The 18,324-nt window shown below is 35.1% G+C and overlaps 1 long non-coding RNA gene across 1 annotated transcript; it reads left to right on the top strand.

Moving 5' to 3' along the window:
- Positions 1-5,928: 5,928 nt before the first annotated feature.
- Positions 5,929-18,247, top strand: LOC149779993 (uncharacterized). The gene is made up of 2 exons (XR_016414972.1): positions 5,929-6,100; positions 16,677-18,247. It is a non-coding gene; the product is annotated as an uncharacterized LOC149779993 (long non-coding RNA).
- Positions 18,248-18,324: the final 77 nt, after the last annotated feature.

Here is an 18,324-nt window from a genome sequence, read left to right as displayed (position 1 = left end):
TTTCATGACAGCTCGTTTGAGATTACACATCCGATCTAAGTAAGCCATCTACAAACAGGATGAAAGTGAGAAAGCTTTGATAATGTAACACTGGCAAACAACCACTTTTTTAAGTGTACAAGTGATTAAATTAATTTTGTCAGTCAGCAAAGCAATCTTAGTATGAAGTCATTTATCATTCAAGCAATCTGTCTTCTGAAATATTTTTACAAACACCATAATTTTTAATGTCAATAAAAACCACCACAATTTATTTGAAGCAAGTTTGTTTTAGAGGTTGTTGTGTGTGTGTGTGTGTGTGCATATGTGTGTTGGAAGATACCATTACTATCTGAATGATAAAGGATATTCAAGACCATACAAAGTGTTTTGTGTCATCCAATTTAGTTGAAATCTGTTGATTTTAGAAAAAAGCCTTTGAAAATGTTCATTCTTACTACATAACCCCCTTTTTAGTTTTTCTTTCTATAGCATATCTTATGTTGAAACCCTCTACGCTTCAAAAAAGGACTGACCAATAGTGGGCTAGGTAGAAGAACTAGCATCCCATAGCAGTAGACACGTGGGTTCAAGGCAAGTAGAATATCTAAAAAAACGGCTTGGATGACAACTATTCTGAATTCCATCAAGCTATTTAGTAGACAGTGCTTTTCAAAATTTTCATCCAGGGAAAGTGCTTGTGTTTGCACTGTGAGCACCACATACTGTCAAAAATGGCCTTCCTGTGTGAACAATGCATGTATAAAATAGGGGTTGGAGTACATAAACTTCTTCTGCTATGAACTGCCATTGACTTCTCTGGTTAAGTTGATAATATTCTTATGTTTTGTTTTAATATAGGAATAACAAATATGGACCTTTTTGACCTCACTTGCGTATTTGATTTTTTATACTAGGTCGCTGATTGTGGCGTTAATTTGTACATTAAAACTGGACGCTACCCCCATATATATATATATATATATATATACACACACACACACACACAGAATTATAAACATGCATCAGACAATAAAAAATGCTATCCCTGGATTCCTATAGAAGAATGCTTGATAACACTGGTCAACAGTGAAATCATTACTGACTTGAAAAGGCCCTAATCTGTAGTATTTTGGTGTGCCGAACACGAATATAACCGTGAAAAATTTGTATTGGCTCTCGTTTTGAAGATATTCATATACCTCATTTTCTATGTTTCACTGTGTAAATTTCTCCAGTAGGACTGCAGCAACATCCGGAATAATGATGTAACATTGCATAATACCATTATGCTCACATCATCCACAGTTGATTGCATCATTTTCTGATGCAATGCAATACTAATGCCATGCGGCTGCTGAAGTAAGTTGACGTCAGCAGTGTACTATACATGTGTAGGCCTATTATACTAATGCCAGGCGGCTGCTGAAGCTGACGTAAGCAGTGTACTATATAAAGCCCAATCAGATAGGTTCAGCATTTAAAATATTTTAGACGTTGTGCGAGACAGTTCAAGCTACTGTTACATAAAACTTATTATTTTATCCATTTACGTACAATAAAGAACAGTAATGCCTCGAAAGTGTGTTAATACCGCGGACAATTTTTGCTATATTTGTGGGGAAGTGACATTTGCCAACCAGAAGAAAAGTATCAATTCTCAAGTGAAGAAGGCATATCATCTTTACTTCGGATGCAAGGTTGGTGACCAAGACAAGCCTTGGGCTCCGCATATATGCTGTGCTACATGTACAACACAGCTTTCACAGTGGTTGAATTGCAAAAGGTCATCAATGCCGTTTGCAGTCCCAATGGTGTGGAGAGAGCCAAGCAACCACCTAAATGACTGTTACTTCTGCTTGGTTCCTCCTCTTTCCGGCGGAATAACGAAGCGAAAGAAGTCGAGAATAGTCTACCCAAACATTCCGTCTGCATTGAGACCAGTTCCACATGGTGAGGGACTTCCTATTCCAGAACCTCCAGCAGAATATTCTCTTGATTCATCTGACGAAGACAAAGGTGAGTCGACCTGTTCTTCTCCTGGTCCATCAGCATGCAGTGATCCAGATTTTCACTGTGGTGCATCATCAACCCCACACAGAATAACACAGGAAGAACTAAATGACCTGATTCGTGATTTGGACTTATCAAAGAACAAGGCAGAATTGCTAGGATCAAGACTCCAACAATGGAATCTTCTAGAAGAAGATGTCACAATTACTGCATATCGAAAGCGCCACCAGCAATTGGAGCCTTTCTTCAGAAAGGAAAGTAATCTGATATTCTGTTCCGATATTGAGGGCCTCATGAATGCTTTAAAAATCACTCATGACCCACAAGAATGGAGACTATTTGTGGACTCTTCGAAACTGAGTCTCAAGGCTGTGCTTTTGCACAATGGAAACATTCTTCCATCTATTCCAGTAGCGTATGCTGTCCACATGAAAGAGACATACGATAACTTAAGGCAGCTACTGAATTCCATTGAGTATAACAAGTACAGCTGGCACCTCTGTGGTGATTTGAAGGTAGTTGCCCTTTTAATGGGACTGCAGCAAGGATATACAAAATACATGTGTTTCTTATGTGAGTGGGATAGCCGAGCAAGGGAAATGCACTACATGAGGAAGGAATGGACTCACAGGCAGAATGTAGCCATTGGAGAGAAGAATATCCAACACCCAGCTCTGGTTGAGGCTCAGAAAATCTTGCTACCACCCCTTCACATCAAACTAGGTTTGATGAAGAACTTCGTGAAAGCCATTGACCGGACTTTGCCAGCATTCCGATACCTGCATGAAAAATTCCCTCGACTCAGCGAAGCAAAGATTAAAGAGGGAGTTTTTGTGGGTCCTCAGATTCGAGAGCTTTTCAAAGATGACCGGTTCAACAACTTGCTGGAAGGTGACGCGAAACAAGCATGGAATGCTTTTCGCCTAGTTTCTACAAACTTCCTCGGAAATGTTAGGGCAGAAAACTATAAGGAACTAGTAGAAGACATGTTGATGAAGTATAAGAAACTTGGCTGCAATATGTCTCTAAAGATTCACTTCCTTCATTCCCATTTGGATTTCTTTCCTAGCAACTGTGGTATTGTTAGTGATGAACACGGCGAACGTTTTCATCAAGATATCGCAACAATGGAACAAAGATACCAGGGAAAATGGTCCACTACAACGCTGGCTGACTACTGCTGGACACTCCTCAGAGATGCTCCCGAACAGCTGTACAAGAGACAGGCGAAGAAATCTAAGATGTAGTCAATGACTTGATTTTTTATAGGTAGGCTATTACAGTTGACCTTTTACTATTGGAATGCATTTCGTTATGTAAACATTAATTTCTTGCAGATTACAACAAAACTAGAGCCAATTTTGCAATTTGACTGTCATATTCGTGTTCAGCACATAAAAATTGATAAGAATTGACTAATTTTATTTCAGTAACATGACTTTTGTAAAAATTTGTTGTCCAGTGTAATAGTAGGCAGAATTAATATTTTAATACAAATAATACAATTATACAGGTTAGAGAAATTCTCATGTATCTACACAGTCATTCCAGAGTCCTATGAAAGAAATCAAGGTGTATAGAATGAATTATATAGAATTATAAATATACACCAGACAGAATGGAAAGTGCTATTTGTGAAGGAATATGGGCTTGTGTGTGTAGGGAAGGCGATGGGTGTTGTTTACCCGCGGACCTGGTTTCGAATCTCCGTAGAGTACAAATTAAAAATTATCTAAGCTGATAAAAACAAACTACAGCCATATTCAGAGCTTTGAACTATATTGAAATCTCTCAAATATTTATACATCCTAGTACAATCAAGCAGTAGAGGTCAAAATACTTCTCTTTCACAAGTTGGAAGTCGACACTACAAAAATGTGCTCCACTGTCATACTCCGAGATGTGAGCTACACTGAATCCTCCGAAATCACTAATTGTACACCCACGTTCGTATCCCCTTTCCACATTGAAAACCTTATTGTATATAGAAACGTTATGTTCTCGTACAGTCTGGGAAGGTTTTATGTATTCTAGGCTGTCTGGTCACATCGACATATATGATAATAAAAGGGCACATGGAGTAGCCAAAGCTGCCCGGCAATCAAGTCCTTTTCCGAATGGAAAAAATAAATTACATGATGTTTTCGATTTCCTGTCCAGATTGAGAGCCATGCAGAATCTCGCATTTGACAGTCTGTTAATATCCCAAATATTGAAACATGATGTTGTCGTACAATAGGGAAAAGTATTATGTTGGCTTCTTAATCACATTGGCATATAGGGTAATGAAAACAACGATAAAACTGCCCTTCAGTCACCCGTTTTCGAATGGATGATTGCATATGCTAATTTCAAATTGTACAAATCAAAACGTCATACACGCTATAAAAAAAACATCGGATTGAAAGTTTCACAAACAAATTTAAGAAATTCACATCCATCATAGTTGAGTGGTATCCCTCGTATAGAACAAAAATTGGAGATTATCATGTGTTATTGTGCCGATCGTGTATCGGACACAAATACCTGACTCGTGCATACGTCCTGAATGGTGAACCTCGACCTGAGTGTGTACCATGCCAGTGTCTACTGACAGTGGAGCACATTATTGTGCTGTCGATTTCCACCTTGTGAAAGAGAAGTATTTTGAAGTCTACTGCTTGTTTGTACTAGGATGTATCAACCGAGAATATCTTGGAATGTTTAAGAGTATGCGGTTTGTACAAGAAATTTGTTATCGTATTTTAAAGATTCTACGTCCGTTATGTTTATCCTTTATTTTATATACACTTTAGATAATGTTTAGGTCTTTATGCTTTATAATTTATATTGTTGTACTTAATTATACATTTATCTGGAAAGCTTGATCTTCCTAATTACTGTTCAATTTCATTTTATATTTTTCGAACATTACCTTTTGTTGGCAAAACATAATGAACTACATATATGCACTTACGTTGCTGCAAAAATTGGTCATACTCCGAGATGTGAGCTACATTGAATCCTCCGAAAACACAAATTGCTGTAAATATAAATGAGCTATATTTTTTTTTTAAAAAATGCGATAAATGCAATAAATGTTATTTGTATTAGAAATGCTAAAATTGAGATTTACTCTTCATCGCTTGGTCTATTTATTGCACTCTGTGAGTTGGCTCCCCCAAATCGTGTAACACTACAATCAGTCAAACCAGGCTAATGGCCCTGGTATCAGTCGTAGATAATGAAAAGGGAGGTCGATACTGACCTGGTGAAACTGTCAAGAAACTAGAATTGCATCAAATGACACCTACTGGTGTACCGTCAGGTTTGAAGAAAACATCAAAACGGGTACCACATTCCCAAATACAATCGCATAGAAACCCCAGGCCCAGGGAAAAAGAAAACTCGGTCATTTCGCTGACGTAGCGAGACAAGCTAGCAGACAAACGCATGGAGCACACCTGTACCTGTTTATTTTAGTGCTGAGTGTGTCAGAAATAATAATTTTAAAAATTAAGAAACCGTGACAAGATATCCAGATAACAGTGAACGTTCAAAGATACTTTTTGTTATCATGTGACTAAGATACATCATTTCAGTTACGAAGTAAATCATACTATGTAAAAAAATTAAACTTATTACCAGAAAATACATACTGGTGTTGATCCATAGAACTGTAATAAATCAAAATATTTAAAATAAAGTATGTTATAATTTTGGATATTATAGGTACAAATAGTTTACCTGATGGTTATAAGTTGCGTGAAGCCGTAATTTCAAATTATAAACAATACAGCATTAAAACCAAATAAAAAATAATCTTACTTATGCCAGGTTCTCATTGATGCACACTTTAACTGTGTCAAAAACGAAATAAATTCTATTTATACTGCCTCAGATATTAACATTTGGTTGAGTTCAGCCATGTGACTGACCGATATTATCCTCTTTCAAATAACCTTGGACCTTGATACGGACATGCGCGAAGAGGATAAAGAACAATTTCTCTAACAGAAATGGAAATTGTAACCTTTTATCGTAATTTTGCCTCATTTTTTGTAGTATAGTCCGTCATTGTCGTACAGATGTTAATACACTGGCTAGACGAAGCAAAAGATGTAAAAAGGTAGGTCAATATTTTAGTCACACAAGCTCTACTTACACATACAAACACTCCTCAGCTAATCGCAGCAAGATTTCTTACTGTGTAAACTGGCACAGGTTTGCTTTTAAAAATGTGACTACACCTGCCTGTTTTATAGATGTAAGTCTACTTTGTGCGCTTAATGTTTTCCTTTGATTTGGGATGCATACTTTTAAGACGGCAGAACACCTATGAGTGCATGCTACTGTCTTTTTTCCACTTTGAGAAAGCTCACGACACCACATAGAAGCAGGGCACAATGCGTGACATATTTAACGTTAAAGATGGCTGGCATATGCGCGAAATTAAATTCATAAATAAATAGTATGATACCGATATTGAAAGTAAATAATGGGAGAGAAAAAATAATTAACTGTTAGACAGATTTCAAATTTTGCAACCTTTAGATGAGTGAATACAAAATAAATTCAAGTGAATCTGGAACATAAATTTAAATCTATTTCAAAGAAATATTTGGAAAGATAAATATTACTTGCATCTGTTGTAACAGACACTATTTAGTTTTCGAGGCTGATACTGTACGCAGGCATTTCATATCGTCTGCAAGAAGAACATTGCAAGGCATTTGCTTTCGTTTTGATCGTTTACCTTCTCTATTGTACATTTTGTAATCTCAAATTACAAATTTATTAAATCAAACATATTTAAACTAATTACAGCTACGCTATATTTCCATGGCTTGCAGAATATTTAAGGCAACAATTTGGAGAGTACTCGTTACTTTTGATTAATTTCATTGATTGACATAGACAAAGTAAAAAGACTGAAACCAGTTGCCCATTTTTGCCTTTGTAATGTTAAAATAGGTGAAGCAAAAATGAAGTGTATGTGATTAGGATTTGTAACGGAGCTTTAACGATTTTTCAGTCATATCGCTACAATGTCTGCAGTGTGGCCGTTTATAGTAATGTTTAGCACTGGCACATCATGCCGCAGACATGTAGCATGATGTTCCCACCCAGTCACATTATCCTAACACTAGGCCGACCAGTCCTAACACTAACGTAAATGTAATAGACATAGAAGCCCCTTTTGGCCTGGTTGAAACGTGTGTGTGCACATGTATGTGTGATTTTACTATAATATCACCTATAAATGTGTTGAGGACCACTCGGGAGTTGGGTAATTTTTTATTAATTTTGCTATACTCGTTAAATAATGATTAGTAGCAGTGGTCGTAGTATTGAGAGAGGACTTGTCTTAATAAATATGCACTTTTAGACCTTAACGAATTCTAAATTTGACAGGATTTGAAGAGTTTGCCCTCTGTCATCTTGCTAAAGAAATTAAGATTCCCATATGCAAAAAGGTAGGTCAATATAGTAAGATGTCTCAAGATGTCTCTTTTTTTTCAGATCCCGTACAATAGTCCACTATTATTTTGTAGTTTATTTATTTTGCCTTACTGTGCTTTATTAGCACATTTATGTACTATGTACATACTTCACCTGTGTACAGCGGCTTGTTTCTACTAAATTAAATTTGGTTCGTCTTGGTTTGAATACCACATTACACCTTGTAAGTATGTACTATTATCAGTACATCTAAAGGACTTTTCATTTTATAGTATTCTCTTTTGTGGACGATGATCCAATCACCTTGTATGGGATTTTGTATTGGGTTATCTTACACGGACCTACCAACTGTATAACAGACGGAATTTGTTTATATTCTGTCATACGGTAAAAAGACCTCTGAAAGGTGTTAAATGAAATGAATAATATGCATTAAGTCTTAGTTATTTCCCCTTTCGGGCTTAGAATATCGCCCAATAAGAATTTTTTTATGTATTCCATGAATTATGGATTTAAAATGAAATTTAGAACCTTGAAATGTGACTGGCGAAAGTTAAGTCTGTCTTAATTTCAACCATTTAGATGGCTTTCAACAAAATTTAACCGTTAAAACTTTGGGATACGTTTAGGGTTGGGCGTATTTTGGGATTATTGCCCCTCATTGCAATAATTTCTTCAAGTGATTTTAATCTGTACCAAGTGCTCCATTTTCCTTCATATGGGATTCAAGTTTTGATCATCGTTCAACCTTTTCATCCGTTTTTCTTCGGCACCATACATAATAATAATTGATTTATTCAGATTTTCTCCTCAGCCTGTTCTTGGAAAAGGCATTTACTTCCCTTTGGCGTGATATAGTCAATAATTTGTCAAAAGTGCCGTTAAAACACAGAAAAGAAAAAAAGAAAAAGCAAAGAGGCACATTTTTCCATGTTCTGGTCAGACTTTTTGTTTTGAGAGAATTACAGATATATGTAAATTATCCAAACGTTTCGGACTTAATACATGAAATATATTAAGGTATTTTCAAACTCGGAACAAATTCAGAGTAATATCTATTGACTGTTAACTTTGCATTAAGAACATTTGAGTGGACGAATCGTGTTGACTGCAACCGATGAACTTGTGAGGAGAGCCGCCAAAACAATTGCATAAATTATTACCCCCTTCTTCGAAATTTTCAGTAAATGAATCCTAGTCACTGGTCTCCCTAAACACAGTAATGTACAGTAATGGGGAGTTATGGACAGTAATGGGGACAAAAATATAGTGTTGCGAAAGAAATTATAGTAATGTACATTAATTATTATAATTTTTTATTGTACGGATTTAAATGTATAAATCATAAATAACAAATGTGATTGTTATATTGTTTTATTAGTGCTCATAATACGCTTTAATTCAAATAATGCCGAAAATGGAACAACTCTCTCTCTCTCTCTCTCTCTCTCTCTCTCTCTCTCTCTATATATATATATATATATATATATATATATATATATATAAAACTAAGACTGTCCACGTTTTTTATTTTGTTCTCGTCTGACTCATCCTTTTTCTCTGTGAGGTTTTTTTCCCTCCTGAAGGTGTCTTTGGTATAGTGATTTTTCCATATGTCGACCTTACTGTTAACTTATTTGTACCCTTGTCTTTGAGATACTTTCTAAATAATGATTCTCGTCCAGTTTCTGTTTCTTGACATCAATAGAAACTTTGTGGTGCATACAGTGCCGTCTTAAGGCATGGGCACACTGGGCAGTTGCCCAGGGCCTCACGCTTCTATAGGCATCATGCTGCCCATGTTGTAAATGAATATTGAAATATCTTTTGGCAATTTAATTTGCTTTAAAAGTGCAGTGAGAAGCACGTTTCCCAATTTTTAAAAAATAGTGACATCTAGCGGATTTCATGTGTGTGGGTAGGGCCGGTAGAGGGTCCCAGTGCATTACTTTGCCCAGAGCCTACAATGTTGTTAAGACGGCCCTGGGTGCATATAATTGGATGCCAGCTTGAAATTGCCTCTTCCAATCAGTGATCTTTCGGCGTCTTTATACTGGGAACTGACAATCGATTGCAGTACGTCTATCAGATCGGATATATTTTTTTGCTTCCAATTGGTTCCAATCTTCATGATATTGGCAGACTCTGCATTATTATTTGTCCAGTGGGCGTCTACATTTTTTACCCTCGAAGGAAAGTTAACATGATCGTTCAGTATTGGTAGCATTCGTTTTTCGAAGTATGACTGGAAACCCGATGCTTTTTCCGAAATGACATATGTTGCATGTTTTATTTTTGCTTCTAATACTACAGAATTATTGGCCTGTGCAGTTCCTTGGTCACCGAAAAGGGTGTTTGCCATTGTTTACCATTGATTTTCTATCTTGCACGTTGACGCCGACCCTATTTTTTAAATAATAAGTGTCATTTTTCTTCAAGTGAAGTGTACAAACAACCTGTGTCACTTCATGGTCCGCTTTAAACTTTTACTAATCGCAGTTTCGTCATCTGAGCCGACAATCATGTTTTCTATTTCTTCATCTGTAAAATGACTGGCAATTTGTGAGAAGAAAGCATTGTAAGTTTCAAAGTCAGATTTACCATTTAGAAAAGAGGGGCCGAAAAAAATAGGAGAATGTTGATGTTAAATACTTTTCTCCAAGATTAAATGATTTGTCCACACCTAATACCGTTCCCTTCATCGTGCAACAGAATCGTTTAATGTCCTGTATCTGTGCGTCAGTGTATAGTATGATGGACGGACCGGAATCTACGTGTTGGACAACTCTAATGAAAGAGCCGCCATGTATAGCCTATCGTGTGCTGAAAAAATGGCGTTAAACCCAACAACAACAACAAACAAATCTAATGAAAGAGTGCTGAGAATACACTTTACTTTCTACATTTAGAATGTGGTCGACAAGATTTATGTTGTAAACGTCTTTGATCGGTTGTCGTTCTTGTCTTTTTTATCTGTGTTAATGTTTTGGACAATTTTGATATTTCTGGGAATGTGTTAAACATCTCCTCCTTGGTTTATTTTTGTTGTACACGTTTTTTGCGGAGTCCTGTTTTACTATACTTGCAGCCACAACTTTTGCTTGTTGTGTAGTTCTTATATATTCTTCGTGTACTTTTGGTTTTAATGTATTTCCATGAATTGTCCTCCCGGGAAATGCACTAACATACTCCATAATCGAGATAGTGTGATAGAGTGTGGCACATTTCCTATCCAAGTTACATGTCGCTTGTATTTTAGAGATTTATTGTGCTTGCTATACGCCCGATGCACAACTGACATGTCAGAAGCATCTGGTTGTGGTTCAATTGGACAGTAGACGCGCACACCGTTTAATTGTTTTTCAGTGCAATATTGTCCGTCTCTCTTTATAACGCTGACCAGTTTCTCGTTTAGTGTAACAAGTTAGTTTGTGAGAGAAGTACCTTTCACCCACGTGCTAGTCATCCCAAAACTCTCTTCCCATCATAGTTTTCGTTCTCTCCTCATTTAGTGTATTGTCAACTATAAATTACACGTTTTCCTTTATGCCAGGTGGTACACGTGGTAGTGCACTATGATATTCATTTAGGTTTAAAATTCTCAGTGTTTCTGTTATGTCCATAAACTTCTCTTTCTTCAAAATCCCATTGTGAGGCCCAGCAACAGTAACCTTACCAGAATTCTCAACTATTGATGCTGATTCATTATTTGTTACAGAAACATTGTCCCAACAGACCTTTTTTTGTGTTTATTGCATCAGTGCAAGGTCATTGGTGTCATCTCTGTCATCTAGGCTGGTATATCTGATCGAACAATTGACGTATGTGGAAACATTATTCTTGAATGACCACGATGAGCAACGACAACGTTTCGGAGTCTGCCAGTCACCGTCATCTGATTGACGCTTATGTGTGGACGTTTTCATGCTAACGTCACGTTCAGGTGTGTATTTACTGGGATAGACATTGATGGCTAGGATACTAGTTGACGCTATGAATTTACTTTGAGGGCCAGTGACGGTTGGGTTACTGATTGGAGGTTCATTGACTGTCGGCTTAATGACTGGTGTTTCTCTGACGGTTAGTGGTTCACTGGCGCTTTCAGTATTGATTGTCAGGTTCTTGATTGGTGGTTCACTGACGATCCTGGAACTGATGGTTGGGTTACTGATTGATGGTTCACTGATGATTTGGTTATTGATGGTGTGTCATTGACTTTATTTTCAACTAATGCCACGAAATGGTTACGGGTCCATGTTTTTATTTTATTTTTTTACCAAAAGAACGTTAGCTGGTTTGAATAAATTTATCCACATCACTGAAATCATCGATCCTTCTGCTGCATGGTTGAAGGTTGTATTTAAAGCCCTAAATGGCAATTCCTTTGTCCCGTTTACAGCTGGATAAACACTACGTAACGGACGCTTCGTAACCAGGGCAAGGGCAATCATAGTCCACACAGAGGAAAAGCTCCCAATCTGAGCGCAATTTAATGCAGCATCGGAACAATCTGGCGATAATAACTGAATACTTTATTATTATTTTTTTTGGATGCCCGAAAATCGCTCTCTCCAAGCACCATCATTAAAGTTGTCGTGTAGCGCAGTTCAATAGACTTGGATTCATTACCACACAAAGGGATTGAGACGGCGTAAAAAAAGACAGTCTCCGTCCCCAGTTGTTCTCAGTGGTATTCCTTTCTCAGCACAGTACCGAACAAGATGTCAGCAGCAATTGCATCTACTGGTAGACTGGGGTGTTCAGCATACTCGCAAGAACAATACCTTTCATCAGTCGATAAAGCCTCTGGCTCAACTGAAGCTTTGAGTTTTTCAAGTCCAATCTTAGCACTCTGTTGTAATGCGAAAAAGAAAAATATAATATTATAAACATTCATAATTTTGTAGAATATCTATTTCCAACCTAGGTTTTCTACCACGAATTTCTTGGGAGGATACTTTTTTAAATATCAAAATGAAATTTAATAAATGTACCAATAAAATGAAATCGTTCATGTCAAGCAGATATCTAATATACTGGTAATTTATCATTTTTAAACAGTAGATATATTGATGAAAACGAAACAATCCAACATGTACTCCGCAATAATAAATACAAGACATGTACACATATAACTATATTTAAGTAAGTAAACACATAGACTAAAATCAAATTTCAGTAAGTCTCAGTAATTTTACAGTTTCATAAAGTTGCAAATCATTACAATTAAAATTATTTTTGGTCTTCTGAAAAGATGCAAGAAATTGAAATCGAGGTTATATATTTACAAGTCTAATAATAGGACAATTATAATTTTTTGGGAGAAATTTATCGAATAGCCTAGAAAAGAAACAATTAAATCCTTATACAATAATGCATTACTTGTTGAAGTCGTTTGATACCCATCAAGTAATCACATTTGCCTCCTAGCGAACGACACTGACGACAGATGTATCCCTCATCAATGGAAAACCAGGTCTTAAAGTCTTTGCTTGTTATCACTTCGCACATAGAGTGGAACCAATAATCACATACCTGAATCAAAATGTATAGATGCAAACTGCCGGCAGTCACAAATTGAAAGGGGTAAACTAGTAACATTTATATGTATTTGAAATAATAATAATAATAATAATAATAATATTTTATTATGCTAATACAATTAGTTCTAGGAAGGTGGGGGTGTATCTAATTTAGGTATATCAGATATTTTAGATTTTACAAACAGAACAAATTAATTTGTGATGTGGGTTCTTAAAATAATCGAGTATGTTGAAAATAATATACATAATCTAGATATACAGAAAGAATAAATGAGAAGATAGATAACCTTTTCTTGTAATATTCCAGCAAATAATTTTGGGAGTTTAAATATAATAATCTATGAGAAAGATAAAATATGATTTATTTAACGGCCTGATTTAAAAGAACGATCCAACAATAGTTCTAGGGAGCTTATTATCGACATCATTTTAAAAAAAAGCTTGAGTCGTTACAACATGGATGATTTGCAAAAAATACAGAAACAGTATAATACATTACTACAGTAAAACACCTAATATGCTTATCATGTATCATCTGGCAATAAAGTTGCTGAGATGTATGACACCATTACGAGAGAGAGAGAGAGAGAGAAAGAGAGAGAGAGAGAGAGAATATGTATTATCAAGTTAATGGAATTCATCATCCAAAATGTTATTATAACATTCAGTACATTTTCTTCCTTTAAATTGATTTGGCCTCATTACATTGACCATTTTCAAGATACATACTGGTATGCACTCGTCAACAAATAACATCGAATTGGTCAAATTTTCTTATCAAAGACTCAATTATAAGATGGAAAGATAGAATGCTAATTTAAAGACTAAAACTCATCATTTTGCGATCGTGAAATACAATAATCAATCCGATAATAAAGCTAATGATAAAATGCATTTAATACTGAAAAACATCTACTTTACCAAGTTTAACTGAATTTAAGAAATGTACTGTTATTAATTATTTTTTTACATGCGATGTTGTTAACATTACACAAACACGACATATATACGCTTGGGAACATGTTATTAATTATTTTAATCGCTTCTTTCATCTTTTCATATTTGAAAGCATATTATTGAAGCACTGTGTTTATTATAACTGGCAACAACTGATACATTTTATTGGCAATTATATATTTTATGTAGATACTGTTTAAAGTTAAACATAGATAAATTATGTATTTTATGTAGATACTGTTTAATGTTAAACACAGATAACAGGAGGTTTGCATATTCAAATGAATGATTGTACAGACAGCTCAAAGAATTTGCAGAGATGATATAATAATACTGATATAAATTAAAGATCGTTAAATAGAAACTTAACAATATTTAAGCAATTCAAAAGATGACATACCTCACATAAAAGACAGCCCGACTCACAAGCTTTCTTACAGTCACCGCAAGGAAACTGTTTCTTACTCTTTCCTTTTACCATCCTGATATCACAAACATCCACAAAATTGAGAATTTTAACACAGTGAATAGAAAATTATTTTTTGGTTTGACTACAACCTTTATATATATATATATATATATATATACAACATTTATATATTTCTATAAGGAATATATGTCTATTGGAGCCTTCTCATTCTTTTTATCTTAAGGCTGATTATTGACATTACAAATCACTGTTTAAACATTAGGGAAAGTAGGTAACAAGCACTATTGTTCATATATCAATGCAAGTCTATAACAAATAATATTGTTGATACTGATGTTCATTGACCTTTACATCTCACAGTATCTCATTAAACGATAATTCTGTTAGGCCATACATGACACTGCCTGCTCAACTTACTGGATTGTATGTGCAGCTAAAGTGGACATCAAAGACACGTGTGACAGGTGTGAATGCAGCAATTGAATGAAACCACACTATACTAGTTTCAGGTGGTTATGCAATTGAAATGTTTCAGCCATTAGTCCTACAATATAAATCAGTTAACTATTTTTTTTAAACTTTTTTGAAAAAAACGAAAACTTAAATGGAGTCTGTTAAAAAGACAGAAATACAATGATGAATATATTAAGTTCCATAGCTATGCAACTCTATGTTATTATTTGATAACATAGATTAGTATATACCATTTACAAGTGCCAGCATGTATATTTTATTTTGTTATACATATTTTATTCCTCCCAGAAGATCACGTGTGTATACAGAGCAAAAGGATTGCACATAAGTTTTTCAACTTACAAGTTTTACTCCATTATAAACATAATTAATGAACACACAAGCGTTGAGGTCTCAAAAAAGCCAAGACAGTTGACAAACATGTTGACATACATACATACATACATACATAGAATTAAATGAGAGGGATGAAAGAATGACAAAGTCAGAAGGACAGTGATTCATGTCATCTGGAATGTAAAATTGTAAATAACAATTGTGATGGAACTAAAATAATAATCAATTTCTGCATATAAATCTTATAAAACTAGTTCTAGTAATTTACTCCATTCCTGTAATTTCTCTTAATTATAGTATTTTCGTCTCCATTACTGTCCATTACAGCCCATTACTCTCCATTACTGTGTTTAGGGAGACCGCTAGTCATGCCTTTGTGCCTGTGAAGTAATGAAACGGTGATAGGAACTGTTACGTCAATTTTCACGTAAAATTTTCAGAGCAATAAAAATGAAGCATCTGCATTTGTGTACATAATATTGAGTTTCCATTACTTGTATTCACTGTCCAAGTAATAAATCGCGGCCTTTACACCAGCATTTGAAACAAAATGAAACCCACATTGCATTAAATGTTATGTAATGTTATGTCTAGTGTAAGGGAGACAACTGAATGATACACATAAGGTGTGGTATTTTTATTTCCTCCAATATATTATCCATGTAATATGGTGGCGCTCACCAGATAATATATACTTTTTAGAAAAATGACGTATGTAAGGTGAAGTAGTTCGCATTTAAAACATGCACAGTGGAGAGAATGTTTGCATACCTCTATGCTACATTAATGTAATGTGGATGATATTTCTTTTGGATATTGTACTTTTGGAAATTTTACATGATTTAAGCACACTGCTAACTAAAATGACTGCTCCCTTGTGTTAAAAAATCAGTCTGAATTAGTCTAAAGTACACTATACATAGCAGCTATTAAAATAGGGAAAATGAATTTTGCCAGACTAGACAATACCAGCTTCTGAAAGTGCAATGAATGAATTACCAAATATATAAAATGTAAAAAAAGTTATTGGCTCTTTTTTTAAACAATTTACAAGTTCAGGAAGTGAAAATGACCAAGTGGAGCTAGCACTTTTTTGAAAGGTGCACATCTGGATTAGGGCCAAGCTGTATACTCTATAACCCATATTTCACCCATCAATCATACACCAAAATAAAGGGAATTAAAGGTTCTAATGCATTATACCTAAGATATACAAGGTCTTTTTTAAATAGCCAGTATAACCAGTGAGGAAAGCCGGGGAAATTCTTTTTCTTTAAAATCCTAACCCTATGCAAAATGTGAAACTGTATAGCGCCACCTATAAATGAGTTCATGAACACATGTATTAACTTCAATGCAATTAAATTATCCAAAAATACATTATTGATAAAGTGAGTACCTAACATTCAGACATATATGTAGTAGAGACCTCAAGAGTGATGTAATTATGTTTCCTAATATGACATGGCTGTTTCATATCACATAGTTCATGTTTTCTACAGTGCCGGCATGTGGAGTTCAGCCTTCCATAAACATGCAGATATGATACCATGTCAATTTGGATTCATGCGATGGGATGCAAAGTTTGAAGAACAGTGTTGACTTGAATGAAAGGAATGGGCCATCTGTGACTAATACGGTTATCACTCAGTAATGTTTAACCTAATGTGGAAATTCTACAAGAACAGCTGGACAGAAATAGAATTAATTGAAAGTCAACAGTAGGTTATAGTTGGGTTTATACAAGTGTCAATGGGAAATGCTGACTTAAAGAAACTGCTCTTGTATGTTGGTATTCCCTGCTACTTCAACAAAAGGGAATGAAAGAGAACTTAACTAAATAAACTGCATGAACAATTTCAAGGCAAGAAAGTGTACAAAAATGGACAATTAGAGCAGGAAAATTAACATCAAAGTGAGAAGGAATACCATATCTTTAATAAATTACCTAAAATTACTAATGCCAGAACATCCTACATGGTACAAGTGATCTATCTACAAGTGTAATTAGTGTTCTCTATCCTGGTTTATGGCATGCCTTACAAGAACAAGATAGTTGTTTTTGTAACATGATTTTTCATCTTTTACAGGTAAAATAGTCAATATTTGGCCAAAATCAACTATATTATGTTACATAACTTATTTTGCTGCATGTATTCCAATCAAGGAGCTGACAACACAGACATAAAGGCATTAGGTAATACAAGTCTATATCTGTCATAACTTTAGTTATCAAAAGACCCCATCCAAAGCCAACTTGTGCTATTTTCTGAAGATTTCATACATTTTTTCTTAAAAGACTTTCAATATTTGACCAAAACTGTTCAGCATCCATTTGTTTTCCTACATCAAACTAGTACAGTTCATCAATGCTGCCTACATATATGTGTTTCTATGGATACATTGTGAGGCTGTTCTTCCCCATAGGTATCATGTTACCAGTAGTTTTTCCATATACCTCAATGCTAATGTTTTGTGAAATAAATATACTTTCTATCCTACCTCAGCATGCATGTCACACACTGTCATAGAGAACAATATCAGATTGTCAATTTGACAAGGACAATACCAGGTACTCCACTGCATTTAAGAGAGATAACTCTACTGAAACTAGACATGGGTAAGAGTTATCTAGTCACAACATAAACATTTTCAGCCATGTGTACCACATTTTTGAAAAATCTTAAAAAGTACAAAATATGATCTACATATAAATTAACATGATCTCACATGTTGCCAAGAGGCTCAACATTTTTTTAAGCCTGACAGAAAGTATAACTCTTACATATTGCACCAATCATGGCTAGATTTATTGTTTATTTCTGAATACAATGTTCCCTACACCTTAAGCTCCGCCCACCTGGGTTTGTTCAATTGGCACCATTATACTGGTTACACTAATCTCACCATGTCTGCCATGACAGATAACGCGAGACTTGTGCCATGACCCCTTTTCTATATAAGGCTTGCCAGACCACATTTACATATTCTACGCTATGTTAGTTCATTCAAGTGGCAAATAATGGCTTCTTGGTGGAATTTCAAAGTTGCCAATAAATGTATTTACTTTTAATGTGCATAATTTTTTACTCAAACTGCACCATATTTTTACAACGCTTTGTTTACATTTCCAAATAAGGCCTCAATGTC

Source organism: Sinohyriopsis cumingii, chromosome 16 (assembly GCF_028554795.1).
Source record: "Sinohyriopsis cumingii isolate HCF-2022 chromosome 16, ASM2855479v2, whole genome shotgun sequence".
Lineage (NCBI taxonomy): Eukaryota > Metazoa > Mollusca > Bivalvia > Unionida > Unionidae > Sinohyriopsis > Sinohyriopsis cumingii.
The sequence above is the reverse complement of the archived record's forward strand: the minus strand, read 5'-3'. Positions and strand labels throughout refer to the sequence as shown.